The sequence below is a fragment of the Crinia signifera genome, chromosome 19 (genome assembly GCF_055691185.1).
Source record: "Crinia signifera chromosome 19, ASM5569118v1, whole genome shotgun sequence".
Classification (NCBI taxonomy): Eukaryota; Metazoa; Chordata; class Amphibia; order Anura; family Myobatrachidae; genus Crinia; species Crinia signifera.
The window spans coordinates 115325533-115340063 of record NC_139226.1 but is presented as its reverse complement, the minus strand read 5'-3'; the positions used below and the strand labels follow the sequence as shown (position 1 = coordinate 115340063).

Here is a 14531-nt window from a genome sequence, read left to right as displayed (position 1 = left end):
ACCTCACATTCCCCCCGACGAGGACCTCACATTTAACATTAAACATTTTCCCACCCACCCGCACCCTCCCTGTATTTCCTACCCGTTTAGGTATACCTCTAATCTGACCCCGCCCCCCACCAATTCAGGCTAACTATTTATAAAGCCACTTCACTAACGCGTGCCTGACCCTCCGGTGCTTATTTTTAATAGACATAACATCCATTACTCCCCCCAGCCCACCCCCCCGACAACCAATGCCCATCACGCTATTTCCTTTCTTGCCCACCATTCTACAGACATCAAAGCAATATCAAAAAATATACTAGGCGATGGAGTACAACAATATTGCCTATCAAGAACATTATTGCATCTTAAAGGCTTGAACATTCCTCAAGGAGGAGAATAATCTCCCAGGCGTCGGGGACACCTCTCTAATTATGAGAGAGCTGCCTCCGACCCGGGAAGGTCCCATCAATCCAAACAGCCGCCTCCTCTGGGGAATAAAAGATTTTAACTTCTTCATCGTGTATCACCCGAAACTTCACAGGATACATCATAGCATATTTGACATTCAACTCTCGCAATCTAGCTTTAATGTCTCGAAACCCGGCCCTTCCTTTCTGAATTTCATAGGGCAGGTCGGGAAAAGCTGCTATTTTTTTCCCGTTATATGATAGATCCCCCATATTTCGTGCGAGTCTTAAGATGTCATCTCTGTCTTTCGATTGAAGCACCCGGACAATAAACGTCCGGTTAGGACCCCCAGGTATTGGCGGCCTTAACGGAACACGATGCGCCCTTTCTATTGAGAACATGGGCGAGAGGGCCTCATTCCCTAAGCTTTTACGAAGCCAGTCCTCGATGAACTTTTCAGGTGAGGATCCCTCAACTTTCTCCTCAAAGCCCACAAAACGAATGTTATTTCTACGCATTCGGCCCTCCATATCTGAGGCTTTAATGCGCATTTCAGATAACTTTTCCGTCAACTTCTTGACTTGGGTGATTAGGGGATTTACCCGATCCTCAATCTGTGATACCCGGGACTCTACTTCTGTTACTCTCTGGCGAACTTTTTGCATGTCATCACGGATTATCATTACGTCAGATTGCACCTTGTTTATTTGCTCGGAGAGCCGTGTTTCACTTGTATTAATTGCCTCCAATACTTGGGATAGTGTAACTTCACTTGCCAATAACTCAGTGCCATTTTTAGTAGGGGTGCTCTGGGGGGTAACACTACGTGAGGCATTTGCACTCTGGGCCTGTGTGCGAGCATATTTCTCGAGCCTTGCGGCTGCAGCCGTCTGACCCGTCTTCCCCATTAAAGTTTGTAGTTTGCTTATCTTTACCTTTCACCACACACACCCAACAGAAAAAATTAATGATTTGAACAATGATGTATCAGTCCAGAAAAAACAAATTGATGTGTGTGGACTTGCTGGTTTTTAGCTCAGAAATAAAAGTTTTTAGGTTACCCCACCAGGGAAAAAAGAAAGCAAAGAAAAAACAGTCAGGAGCACAGCCTGGTTATAATGGCATATAAGATTATGGCACGCACTGCCAGTAATACTTGCTGTTTGTACGGGGTTCCGATTGAAGCTGTAGTAACTTCGTACACTGGATATCGGGGTATTCTGGTATGGCAGCACTTGCAGGTTATCCACACACGGATGTGAGGGGCAAACAGCCGAAACCACTTCACCTGCAGCCGGAGCACTCCGCAGCGTGAAACAAGGCCCCAGGGAGCTGCCCGGCGCTCAGGTACAGTAAAGATGTCCCAGTACTGCGTTATCTGCGTTCTCTGCGGCGACAGTCTCACTATGCTGTGAAAAACGGGTCCGCTGCCACACACACAGGTGTAAGGGGTTGACAGAGGGAGACGCTTCGCGTCTGAGCCGGTGCACACTGTACCACAAAGCGAGGGCCTGGCTGACCTGCACAGTATTCAGGTGTGGTAGAAATGTACCAATGCCGCCTCCTCTGAGTTCTGTGGACTGCAATCTCCTTCCACTATGAGAGCGAGACCGCTGCTGGCGGGGTATGAGGACAGGCGCTTTGTTTGCCGGCGTCTGCAGACAGAAGGTGCCGCGTCCAGGGGCTCGCAGGCAGACGCTGGCACGTGCTTTCTCTAAAGCTCCAGGCGCCGTCCGATGATGTCACCAGCGTGATCCTCTCCCCCAGGCGCCGCAGACACAGAGACGGAGACTCGCAATAGTCAGCCAGCTGTAGAGGGTCTATGCAGCCTCGCGGTTTAACCCAGGGAACCGGCACCAAGTGGTCACACAGACGGGCGTTACAAGCGGGGAGAGGGGGAAGAAGGGAGCATAGATTTCACGGCTGTGAGTCAGGACACCAGAGGGTCAGAGCAACCTCCCTCACGTGCACGCCGTCGTAGCTCCGCCCCCAGAATCCTGACTGCTTTATTTTTACACTGCACTATAGATATCAGTTTGAAGTACAAACCCCTCCCAAATCTGACCCACCTGCAGTGCACATGGTTTTGTTCATTAAAGGAGTTTGCTTTTGCAAGTGAACCAGAATCAGGCCCAAAGTCCTGCCACATTGTGATTATGATCCTTATGCATTTTCTATTGCCGCACAGTACACATGCGCAGCCGTTGAATCAGGCCCAAATAGTGCTATTGGAATAGAATAAATATTATTAATAATAAAAATAAAGCAATAATGTTGGAGACTAAGGGGATATTCATTTGGTGCAGATTTTTCGCCTAAAAACATCGTCACTTTTCGTTGTTATACTGTATAGTGCGAACATTTTGGCACTGGTTAAACAAGTGGATCAGCAAATTAGCCACCGACCCATGTGTTTTCACCCATTTTCAGGTGAAAATGCTGGCTTTTTCGCTTTTTTTTTTTTTCACGCATGCCTTTTCACCCCCAAAAAAGTTGAAAGAGCATGGGTGAAAAATTACTAATATAGTAGGCGAAAACTCCCGCAGTTCAACACAAAAGGGTCCAAATAGTCCTGTTTTTTCACCTAGCTGAATACACCCACTAAAATTTTTATTTTGCTATATTCTTAAGGTCCAAATAAATAAGAATTGACTACAGGAATACATATCAATTGTTATGGACACTGAGCTTGAGGTAAATAAACGGATTCCATTTAACCTTGTACTACACAAACCCAATGACGACATGGAGGGTAATTCACTTGGCGGATGATTATGGATACACTGCGCACGCGTATGGCGGCAATGCATGTGCGAGAGGCTGGCCAGAAATGACATCTTACTACTTATTTTGATCGCTGGTGATTGATGGGAAGTAGGTGTCTGTTGGTTGTAACCGGCCGTTTCATGTTAGTGCCCTGAAAAATACTAGGCGTGCCAGAAAAAATACTGCGAGTGACACTGAAAATTCAGACGTGCCCAAGCTTTTTAGGGGAGGGTATGTGACATCAGCAACAGGCCAGATATGCCTGTTTTCATCACAGCAGCAGAGTAAGGGTCTGATTCTGGTTGACTCGGTAAGGTGCGAAGATCGCAGCTTACCGAGTCCGAAGATAGCAGCTTCCTGAGTCCCAGAGTGCGAAGATCGCAGCTTCCCGAGTCCTAGAGTGCAAAGATCGCAGCTTCCCGAGTCCCAGAGTGCGAAGATCGCAGCTTATCGAGTCCCAGAGTGTGAAGATCGCAGCTTTCTGAGTCCCAGAGTGTGAAGATCGCAGCTTACAGAGTCCCAGAGTGCGAAGATTGCAGCTTACCGAGTCCCAGAGTGCGAAGATCGCAGCTTTCTGTGTCCCAGAGTGTGAAGATCGCAGCTTACAGAGTCCCAGAGTGTGAAGATCGCATCTTACAGAGTCCCAGAGTGCGAAGATCGCAGCTTCCCGAGTCCCAGAGTGTGAAGATCGCAGCTTACCAAGTCCGAAGATAGCAGCTTACCGAGTCCCAGAGTGTGAAGATCGCAGCTTCCTGAGTCCCAGAGTGTGAAGATCGCAGCTTACAGAGTCCCAGAGTGTGAAGATCGCAGCTTCCCGAGTCCCAGAGTGTGAAGATAGCAGCTTACCGAGTCCCAGAGTGTGAAGATTGCAGCTTCCTGAGTCCCAGAGTGTGAAGATCGCAGCTTACAGAGTCCCAGAGTGTGAAGATCGCAGCTTCCTGAATCCCAGAGTGCGAAGATCGCAGCTTACCAAGTCCGAAGATAGCAGCTTACCGAGTCCCAGAGTGTGAAGATCGCAGCTTCCCAAGTCCCAGAGTACGAAGATCGCAGCTTACAGAGTCCCAGAGTGTGAAGATCGCAGCTTCCGAGTCCCAGAGTGTGAAGATCTCAGCTTACCGAGTCTCCTGGGCTTGCATATATAAGTCAGTGGATACTGACTTATATTTGTGGGCTCCGGGAAAAAGACAGGGCGGGCGGCTGATGTCATGTAACACACAGCATCATGGCCACATTTAAATGGGATTGCCCAGCATTTGCATGGAGACGCCCATGAAACGCTGAGCATTTCCATGTCGGAGCGCCACCCCCCCATCCCCATCCTGTGATAGTGCCACGCCGACAGTGCAGGTCGGCAAAGGCACCCGCACAGAAGCCCACCTTGCGCATATGAGAATATGCGCATGCGCTGTACTTCACCATCAGTCCCCAGAGCGAAAACGCTGGGGACCAAAGGGATCAGGATCAGGGCCTAAAGGTGGCCATACACATGCAGATTTATCTTCAGATCTGTCTGGTTGGAACAAAAACTGGTTATGGATGAGAGCAAATGATAGTTGACCATTTGCTTGGAAATGCTGGAAAACTGGCAAACTGTCACTCATCCATAACCATGTTTTTGTTTCAACCAGCCAGATCTGAAGATAAATCTTACTAGTGTGTGGGCACCTTTAGTCTCTGGCTACTCTGTGCCTGCGATGACTTGTGCAACATCCTTCTACGTGATCCTTTTCCGAAGGGTTTTGGACTTATTCGCATGGCTTCAAATATTGTCTAACACAGCTTGAAATGAAGGCTTATGTCTGTCTGGCTATGGGGCCACAGTATGGAGAACATTTATCAAACCATATTAACATACTGTAACCCACAGAGGTTGTGTCCATAGCAACCTACAGTGTCTAGCTAAAGGGGCATACCCACGTAGAGATCTGTGCTAAGCAATTTTGCAAAGCAATTTTTCTAAGCAATTTTGCTGGTGTCAAGATCTCCCATGGAGAGCACATACACACGCAGAGATTTGTGCTAAGCAATTTTTCTAAGCAATTTTGCTTAAGCAAAAAAAGGCAGGGTAGTGATGCAGAATCAGAGATTGCGATCAGTATCTCTCTTTCTGTACACACAGAGAGATTTGCAGTCATTTGCTAAGCAATCTGACTAGATTTTGACTGCATGCACTGACTTAGTTAGCAAGAGATATTTAATCTCTCGGAGCATACACATGAAGAGATCTGTGCTTACTTTCTAAGCAATCTAGTCAGATTGCTTAGAAAATAGCACAAATTTGCTCCTTGTGTACACCCCTTAACAGTTAATAGGATGTACTAGATAGGTAAAATCTTGAATCTGATTGGTTGCTTGATATACAGCAGGGTTTTTATAAATGTTCTCATTGTATTACTACAGAGTACAGATTGATTAATCTGCTATTATAAAGTTGTGAAAAGGTCATTTTAGATGGGGACTATGTACTATTATACTGCCAGCTGGCACACTGTATATGCCAGCTGCTTTCCTCCTGCCAGGAATAAGGACTTAACAATGCTTTATAAACAGATCTATAATCCCTGTCTACATTAGCAATGCTTAACAATTCCTTACTGCTAAAGTGGGAACTCACAGGACAGGGTATAATAGGAGAACTAAAAGTAAAAGAAAAAATGTGCGGTGCACAGGAGAGTAATAGCTCCGATAGCCACTTATCTCACAGGTATAATATATAACTCATTTATTTAAATATATTTTTTTTTTCAGGGAATGTTAAAATACTATATGGCGAAATATTGGTTACAGAATATAAGGAAAGTGTAGAAAGAATAAAGATTTGTACCGTAATATGAAAAAATTTATTATATACTCTCAAGCTGGGTACACGATTCATCATTAAAAATATCGTCGGAGCTTTCAGGCAAACGATATAGTGCCTACAAAGTGAGTGATATCGCTTACGATCGTTCAGTGTCATCACCGGCCGCTGATTTTACTGCATTTTCTGGATCTTAATGACTCGCGGGAGCTTGTATCGCTAACGATATAGGGGGTTATTCAGAGTTGATCACTGTTGTGCAAATTGGCAATTCTATTGAGTATCGAATGACTGCGCATGTATGCGGGTCATTGCGTGCACAGGGCAGCCGAGAGGAATGCCGGGCCCCAGTAAAATTTTGGGGGAGCGTGGCCTAAGTGCGGGAGGTGGTCCTGACGAAGCTCACTAGCGAAGCGTACGCCGACTGTACACTCCGTGGTGTGCTCCCACTTCCCCTCTCCTTTATGAATGCATTTTGATCTGTTTTATTTCCTTTAGCGGTATTAGCAGCGGCATGCACTAAGCACTTAGCTCGGCAAACAGGCTTGGTGTGCACCACCTGACTCCGTTGCCGTGTACACTGGCTGACAGGCTGTTCAAGACCTTGCCACATACTGTGCTTAGAGCCGGTCACGCTACCTGCAAGCCGATGTGACAAGTGGGCGCAGTGCAACTGATTTCACACTGCGAGCTCCGCTGTCCCGGCTGACAGACCGGACCAACAGCACACAGCTCACCGCTTACTGTGATCTGCCCCGTCTATACCAGTGGTAATTTACATAGCTTAGCCCAAGGTAGGGCTCAGATATTTTATCGGGCACCTTACTAATTAATTTGGGAGCGCATGTCTATTGCCACTCTGATTAAAAGAATACCTCTCTGTTGTGTGGGACCATAAATTGATGGTTATTCTCACACCCCAGATTTATTCGGTTTTGCATATTATATAAATAAGGCACTCACAGTGATACCGCTAATAACCATAGGTATTAAAGTACTGATAACTGGAAATATCTTTATTAACCAGTTTTACTTACAGACAAAAAGAGCATAAACACAATCCAAGTGAAAACATTAAATTTATTAAAATTAAATTGAGAAGTGGGACCCCACGGCAACAAGGATATTTTTATGTTAAAAATGTATGTATTGTGTCCTTTTATTTTCGCTAGAGGTCTTAGAAAATAATAAATAAAGGTTATATTTTAAATTCTCTCTCTTTTGGTGCATCACAAAGTGACATTCTCTCTCTTGCTCTCCAAGAATTTGTTCCTTGCTCCAATCTCATGTCCCGTGATAGCACACCCTTGCCATGATGACAATATGTACAACATGATTATTTAAGGGGTCACAATACAGTATATCAGTTTTCAATATATATTTATCCTGTGCGATTAACCTTGCTTTCTGTATATTATGTAAATACTGTTTCCAAGGGAGGAGGGAGAAGAAAGATATACTCTGGGTGGGGGCACTCTTATCTTACAGACTGCGGTTTAAGGTTATTGTTACACCTGTTTAAAACATGATCTTTATTTTGAACATCATTAAAAATTATATACGTTTACACCCATTCCTTATCTTGTCTCAGCGCTGTGCAAGATTATGGTTGGTATTAATCAGGTTAGTACCTGGTAGCTGCAGACAGAGTCGCCGCTTTTATTATTTTAGTATGGACCCAGTGTGATCCTCATATTTCCCAAGGTTACTACCAATGAATAGGTAATGATTGTGGGAGTTTTAAACATTGGTCACATACAAAAAATAAAAATAATAATAGATGAAAAAAACGGTGTTTTGCAAATAGAGCTGTACAATAGCATGTAGCATGGTTTGCTGTCAGCACAAATAGTAATGAGGGGTGGGGGTCCGCTGGACACGTCCAGCGGTTACCTTAGTCCCTGGAATCTTGTGCGCTGAGAGCCGCAAGTGGCCGCCGTGTTGCTGGTTTCCTGGTCTGTCCCCGTCTGTCAGCTGTGCGCCGGTCACGTGTGTACACCACGTGATCGGCAAGTCCCGACGTACGTTTCGCTGGGCGCTTGATCACGGGAGGTGTGGCTGTCTGTGGGGGAACCCTGTGTCATATTGGAGTCTGCAGCCTATCCAGTGATAGATTGAGTGACTGGCGGCTGTTTCATCCAATGTATTGGGCTGGAACTCCTAGCCATACAGGGATGGGGGCTTGGCTGTATTGGCCAATGATGTGTTTAGCTGTTGTTACGATGTGTGATAGCGTTCCTGTTGCTGGGGGTAATGCTTTTGATGCCGGTTTGTGGAAATGTTTTTTATTAAACAGTGATTGTTTATCCCGTATATATTGCCTTAATTAGGGATCCTGCTAGTCTGTGGTACGGCTATTGTAAGCTCCGTTATCTTTGGCTGCATTCTTGTAGATATGAGATTTTTAGGTTGTTATTAATTTGCCGTTTATCATATCTGAGATATTATTAATAAAAGCCCTATGATGATATCCATTTGTTTGCGCTAGTGCAGAATATAAATAGGCTTAATTTTAACAGCTTATTGGCAGAGTTCCTTCTTGTGATTAGCCACACTGATAATCGGTAAATAGTGGAAAGGGAAGGGGGGGGGGGGAAGGCGGGGAAAGGGAGGAAAAAGGGGAGGGGGGTTGCTATTTGGATGGGATTAAAAATTTTGTGGGGAAAAAAGGAAAAAAGTTAAAACTTACTAAAAATTATTGTTGATACAGTCAATGTTTCTTGCAGTCATTTTCAGAGGTATAAACACAAGAGCTTGCAGTCGTTTTCAGAGATATAGACATAAGAGCTGCTGGTAACAGGTAGGTTAGTTGCTTTGCTGCAGTAGTCAGCGCCTTTGATTATTCTTTATTCCTATTTTTAGTGTTAGTTTTAGTGTTTAATAGGTGCTCAGGTGGTAATAAGAATTGGGTGCCACAAAGACTATGCTAGTGTGGTGAAATTATAATGGTGTTAAGGTCAAAGAGTGATACGATAATAAGGACGAAGAAACTATGCAATGTGATAGTAGTTTATTCGTGAAAGGTGTTTATTATAACCCAGTGGTCTTTTTGATAGAATATTATACGATACCTGGTGTTCCTAGGTGGTCTCCCATCCTAGTACTCGCCAGGCCCTTTGCTGCTTAGCTTCCAAGTTCGGCAGAGTTTGGGCGATCCAACAATGGTTTGGTCGTATTCATGAACAGTTTCCATCTGGTTTGTGACATCTTGAGGGTCTAGTGTTGGTGGATGTGGTGATTTAGCACTGTTGTAATAATACGTGAAAAAAACTTGTGAAACTGGTGCAAAAATTAACCACTGTACTTGTGAAGGGTGCGTGCAAAAGAAACGTGCTTAATGAGTAATTGTTTTGTGTTATTAATAGTGAAGTTGGTGGTAGAGGAATAGCTGGTGGTATAGTTTTTAAAGGAATACACCTTAATTGATGTTTTCATTCATTCCAAATGGGCTGATTGTATTCAGTTTAATGATCCACTCACTTTCTTTCCTGGCCAGCATGTTGGTCAGGTCTCCACCTCGTATGCCAAGGTTGACTTTGTCTAGGCCGAATACTTTGAGTCCTTTGTAATTATCTTGGTGTTTGGTATGAAAGTGACGGGCTACTGTTGTGAGCTACAGTAGCCCGTCACTTTCATACCAAACACCAAGATAATTACAAAGGACTCAAAGTATTCGGCCTAGACAAAGTCAACCTTGGCATACGAGGTTTAGACCTGACCAACATGCTGACCAGGAAAGAAAGTGAGTGGATCTTTAAACTGAATACAATCAGCCCATTTGGAATGAATGAAAACATCAATTATGGTGTATTCTTTTAAAAACTACACCACCAGCTATTCCTCTACCACCAACTTCACTATTTTTTTTTTTTTTTTAAATATTAAATGTTTTATTGGTTTTGGAAAAATGAACATATTAATATACATACAGATAGGAATGTATATAGACTTGATATGCACAGAATCCGAAAACAAAGTACAAGTACACAAAAATCAATGTCAGTGTTAGGCGCCGTGGGAGCGCTTCTGGAAGGACAGAGCGGCATGTACGCTTAGCCGCCTGTCCTTCCGGCTCTGACGTCCGGTTGCCTAGCAACCAGGGATGCCGGAGGAAGCAGCGTCAGAGCGTGACGCCCGTCCTCCCTCCTCACGTCTCTCAGCGCCTGAGACGCGGCAGACGCTGCTAGGCAGAGAGGAAAAGCCGCGAAATTCAACAGGCCGCAGGTGTTGGAAAGGACTCGTTATGACAGGCGGGACTCAGGCCTCCATTCTCATTGGCTCCTAGCCTTCTTATCTAGGAAGCCAGCCCTGCAGTCCTCGCCGGTGATAGCTCCTGTTTGGACCTATCTGTCTGCTGCTCTCCGGTCCGTTTCCCTGCTGTTCCCAGCGGCTCCTTCGTGGTCTCCTCTTCCATTGGTTCCATCTGTGTCGTGAGTTGCCCCTTTGGGGTAGTTTCATTCACACCTTCTTTATTGTCATTACCTTACTCATTTCCTGTGTTCTCTGTCTGCCGCATTGGCAGGTCATTTATGTTGGGAAGGTCCATTGCTTCCCACTCATTCTCTCCCCTTGTCTCCCAGTTTTTCTGGGGTTTTCCAGTCCCTCCTGCTCTTTGTATACTTTGGTATTGTGTCTTATATTTTGTATGGTTCCCTGGGCGACGGTTGTCGCGGGTTGTGGCGACCAGGTCGCGGGCGCTTAGTTGCGTTAGCCAGGGCCCGGCAAGTCGCCATTTGTTAATTTCAGTTAGGCCCCTCAGTCAGCTTTCCTCTTGACCGTACCCTAGGGGGGTCCCCGGCTCCTTGTCCTCTCATAACACCTGGCTGCACCGGAGCTTGGGTGGGCTTAACCTACCCATTCAAACGTGGCGGCTACAGGCGAAGCCTAGTAACACCTGCAGGAGTCGGTCACCCAGCCTGGGGGGTACAACAGAGGTAGTATAGGGTTTGGCCGTGGCTGTCCTAAACAGCAGTCCCGGCGGTGGGGTCACACCCGAAACCTAACAGTCAGTATGTAGGACATTTTTAGGACAAGCTTATCCTATAAACAATAAAAGTGGTATTGGACACCACAGAACATAACAACACAGACGCAGAAGGAGGAATAAAGGTAAGGGGACGCACATATCACACACCAAGGACTGATATCATATTCAGTTAGGAGTAGTCGCCAAGCTCAGGTGAATGTAGTACGGACATGTCAATGGGGTCACTATATATGGTAGAATGTCCCTGTCTCTCCCGATATTCACTCCATTTAAACCATTTTATATGAATTGAGGAGGGCGAGGAGGAGTATCTGCAGCCCGCTGTCTCAAACAGAAAGTGTTTATGAGTATTATTAATTATAGTTTGTATACTGGGTATTGAGTGTGATTTCCACAATTGTCCTATGGCTGCCTTTGTAGAGATCAAAATGTGGCCCAGTAGGTAGCTATCACAGCCTAGAAGTGGATTTGGGGTATGATGGAACAGAGCAACCACGGGATCGACAGGTACATGCATTCCAAGAACTTCGCTGATTAGGGAGAATACTTCAGTCCACAGCGGCTGCAAAACTGGGCATTCCTAGAAAGTATGTAAAATTGTTCCGATGCATCCACAGTTTCTCCAACATATACTAGACACCGACGGCCAAATTAGGTGCAGCCAGTGTGGGGTAAAGTAGGCCCTATGACACAATTTATAGAACATTTCACAATGGTGGAGGCATTTAGATACCTTAAAACATGACTTAGAGATTGAATCCCACTCAGTATCTAGAAACACTCTGGACAAATCTCTCTCCCATTTAAGTTGTGAATTTAATTTCCCCTTCTTGCCTAACAAAGTAATATATTGGTACCAACGGGATATCCCTCCTCTGTGGTTAGGGGAGGCCAGTCTAAAAGAGACCACAGTAGGCAGACATAAAGTAGTGAACGGCCTAACCTTATAAGTGGATAACCAATGGCGTATTTGTAGATATTTAAAGAAATCCGCTTTAGGGATATCAAATTGTGCCTGTAATTGGGAGAAGGAAAGCAAGGCGTCTGTACCAAAAATATCCTTCAAGCAAGTAATGCCTCTCTCCCTCCAAGGGTCTAGTTGAAGATCGGGAATGAGGCTAGCCAGAGTCCCAATAGTGAGACTGGGGGCTGGTAATGTCACATCAGGGTCATCCGAAATCACAGAGTGCCATGCTTGCAGAGTGGTCCTGTTTGAGATTCCAGGGCCCTTCCAGGATGGGATGGCCTGCTCGGGGAGTAAAAATAATTCGGTGAGATTATACTTTTCCAGAAAGGATCTTTCCATAACAACCCAGGGTTTGGGGGAGGTGACATCATACCAATCACAGGCTTGACTGAGTATACAGGCCGAATGACAACTGTTAAGATCTGGATAGGCAACACCTCCGGAGTGTTTAGGCAAAACTAAGATATGTCTGGCAATACGGGGTCTAGAACCTTTCCAGATATATCGTGAAAATAGCTGGTTAGCTCTAAGACTGATGGGTCTGGGGATAGGTCGCGGGATGGCACGAAAAAGGTACATCATTTTAGGCAACAACACCATCTTAGCTGCAGCTATACGCCCCAACCATGAGATTTCGTGAAGCAGCCATTCTTTTATCAGCTTTTCGAATGAGGAGTGTAATGGTAGGAAATTACAATCGATAAGGTCAGTGTCTCTGGCCAACTGAACCCCCAGATATTTAACGCTGTTGCCATGCATATTTATAACTATCTTTGAGGGAGGCCTGAGTCGCCAGGGAGATGTTAAGTGGGAGAGCTTCAGTTTTGGAGGTATTCAATTTATAATATGATATTTTTGCGTATTCGTCGAGAATGGCATGGAGTCTGGGAGGAGAAGTTTCGGGGTTCAACAGGCATAGGAGGATATCGTCAGCAGGCTACACCTCCAATCACAGGCCCCTCCACCTCACTGTCAATTCTAATAGTCTCAGCCAGGGGCTCGATCGCTAATGCAAATATAAGGGGCGACAAAGGGCATCCCTGTCTGGTGCCGTTACCTATATTAAACGCAGAGGAGAGACTACTGTTAACAAATACCTTTGCAGACGGGTCGGAGTACAGGGCTAAGATAGAGTCTAGAAATCTACCTTGAAAACCAAATGCCATTAGGACAGATCTTAGGTATCCCCAGTGTAATCTATCGAATGCCTTTTCTGCATCCAACGACAATACTAACAGCGGAGTATTATGGAAATCACAATGTTCAATGACATTAAAGACTCTACGAGTATTATCTGGGGCCTGCCTTCCCGGAACAAAGCCCACCTGGTCTGCAGAGATAAGGGTAGGGAGAAGGGGCAAAGACGATTTGCTACTAGTTTGGCATAGAGTTTGATATCTGTATTCAGCAACGCTATAGGGCGATAGTTTTGAACTGAGGAGGGGGGTTTACCAGGCTTTGGGATCGCTACAATCTGTGCTTCCAACATTTCTTTTGGGAACCTCCTGGTATTGGATGCCTCGTTAAAGACGTTCAGTAATATAGGGGCCAATTCCATTTTGTAGCTTTTATAAAAATTGGTTGGATATCCGTCCGGTCCAGGGGCCTTATCCCGGGGTAGACCGTCAATAGCTTTTTCAAGTTGAGGGAGGGACCACGGGGAATCTAGGGCCAGGCAAGTCTCAGGGTCCAACTTAGGCAGAGCTAGTTTGTTAAGGAAGGATAATATGTCTGCTTCCCGAGGTTGGGGTGTATTAGAGTCAGAATGCAAATTATATAACTGGGAATAGTATTCAGCAAAGGCGTTAGCAATATCGTCTGGATCAGAGACCTTTGATCCCCTAGAAGTGTACACGTGGTGTATACGAGCCTTAGCTCGACGACCTCTCAATTTACGGGCTAGAAGCCGACCGGCTTTATTGCCAAGAACATAAAATCTCTGATTCATACGAGACAGATTACGCTGCACTTCCTGGAGTGAAAAGGTGTTAACCCTCTCCCTCGCAGAAAGCAAAAGTCTATAGATGGATTTATTAAGGGGGTCTCTTTTATGCGCCTCTTCTAGTCTTGCTGCCTCCTTTTCTGCCTGAGCAAATTTAAGTTTTTGGGCTCTTTTGAGCCTAGCGGCAGTTTGAATGGCTGTTCCACGTATCACTGCTTTAAGGGAACACCAATGGTTAAAAACAGATGTGTCCTCGGGGGCATTAGAGTGCATGTACATTTTTATAGATTGCTGAATAGATTGAAAGGCTTCTGGTTGAGATAACATATATTTGCCAAGTCTCCAAGGGCTCGGGGTCATTCTACGGTCCCCTATATCCCAGGCAACAAATATGGGGGAATGGTCAGACCAGGTCATAGGTAAAATGTCAATCTTGGTGATTGACGGTAAGGTCCATTTATCGGTCAGGACTAAGTCAATCCTAGAATACGAGGAATGCACATGCGAGTAGAACGAATAGTCCCTAACCGTCGGGTGTTTGGTACGCCATGCGTCATAGAGGTCATATTCCCCGAGCAAGTGTCTAAATCCAGAGGGGTTGGAGTGGGAGGGCTGGGGGCCATGGAGAGGAGATTTCGTCGGGCGGGATCTGTCAACTGTAGGATCTACAACT

General features: G+C 45.4%; 1 protein-coding gene and 1 pseudogene across 1 annotated transcript in view; one reads left to right on the top strand and one right to left on the bottom strand.

Moving 5' to 3' along the window:
- LOC146042917 (carotenoid-cleaving dioxygenase, mitochondrial-like) overlaps window positions 1-14531 on the top strand; it is a 95515-nt gene that overhangs the window by 35508 nt on the left and 45476 nt on the right. The gene's annotated exons all lie outside the window — the stretch shown is intronic.
- Window positions 9022-9140, bottom strand: LOC146044378 (5S ribosomal RNA; annotated as a pseudogene).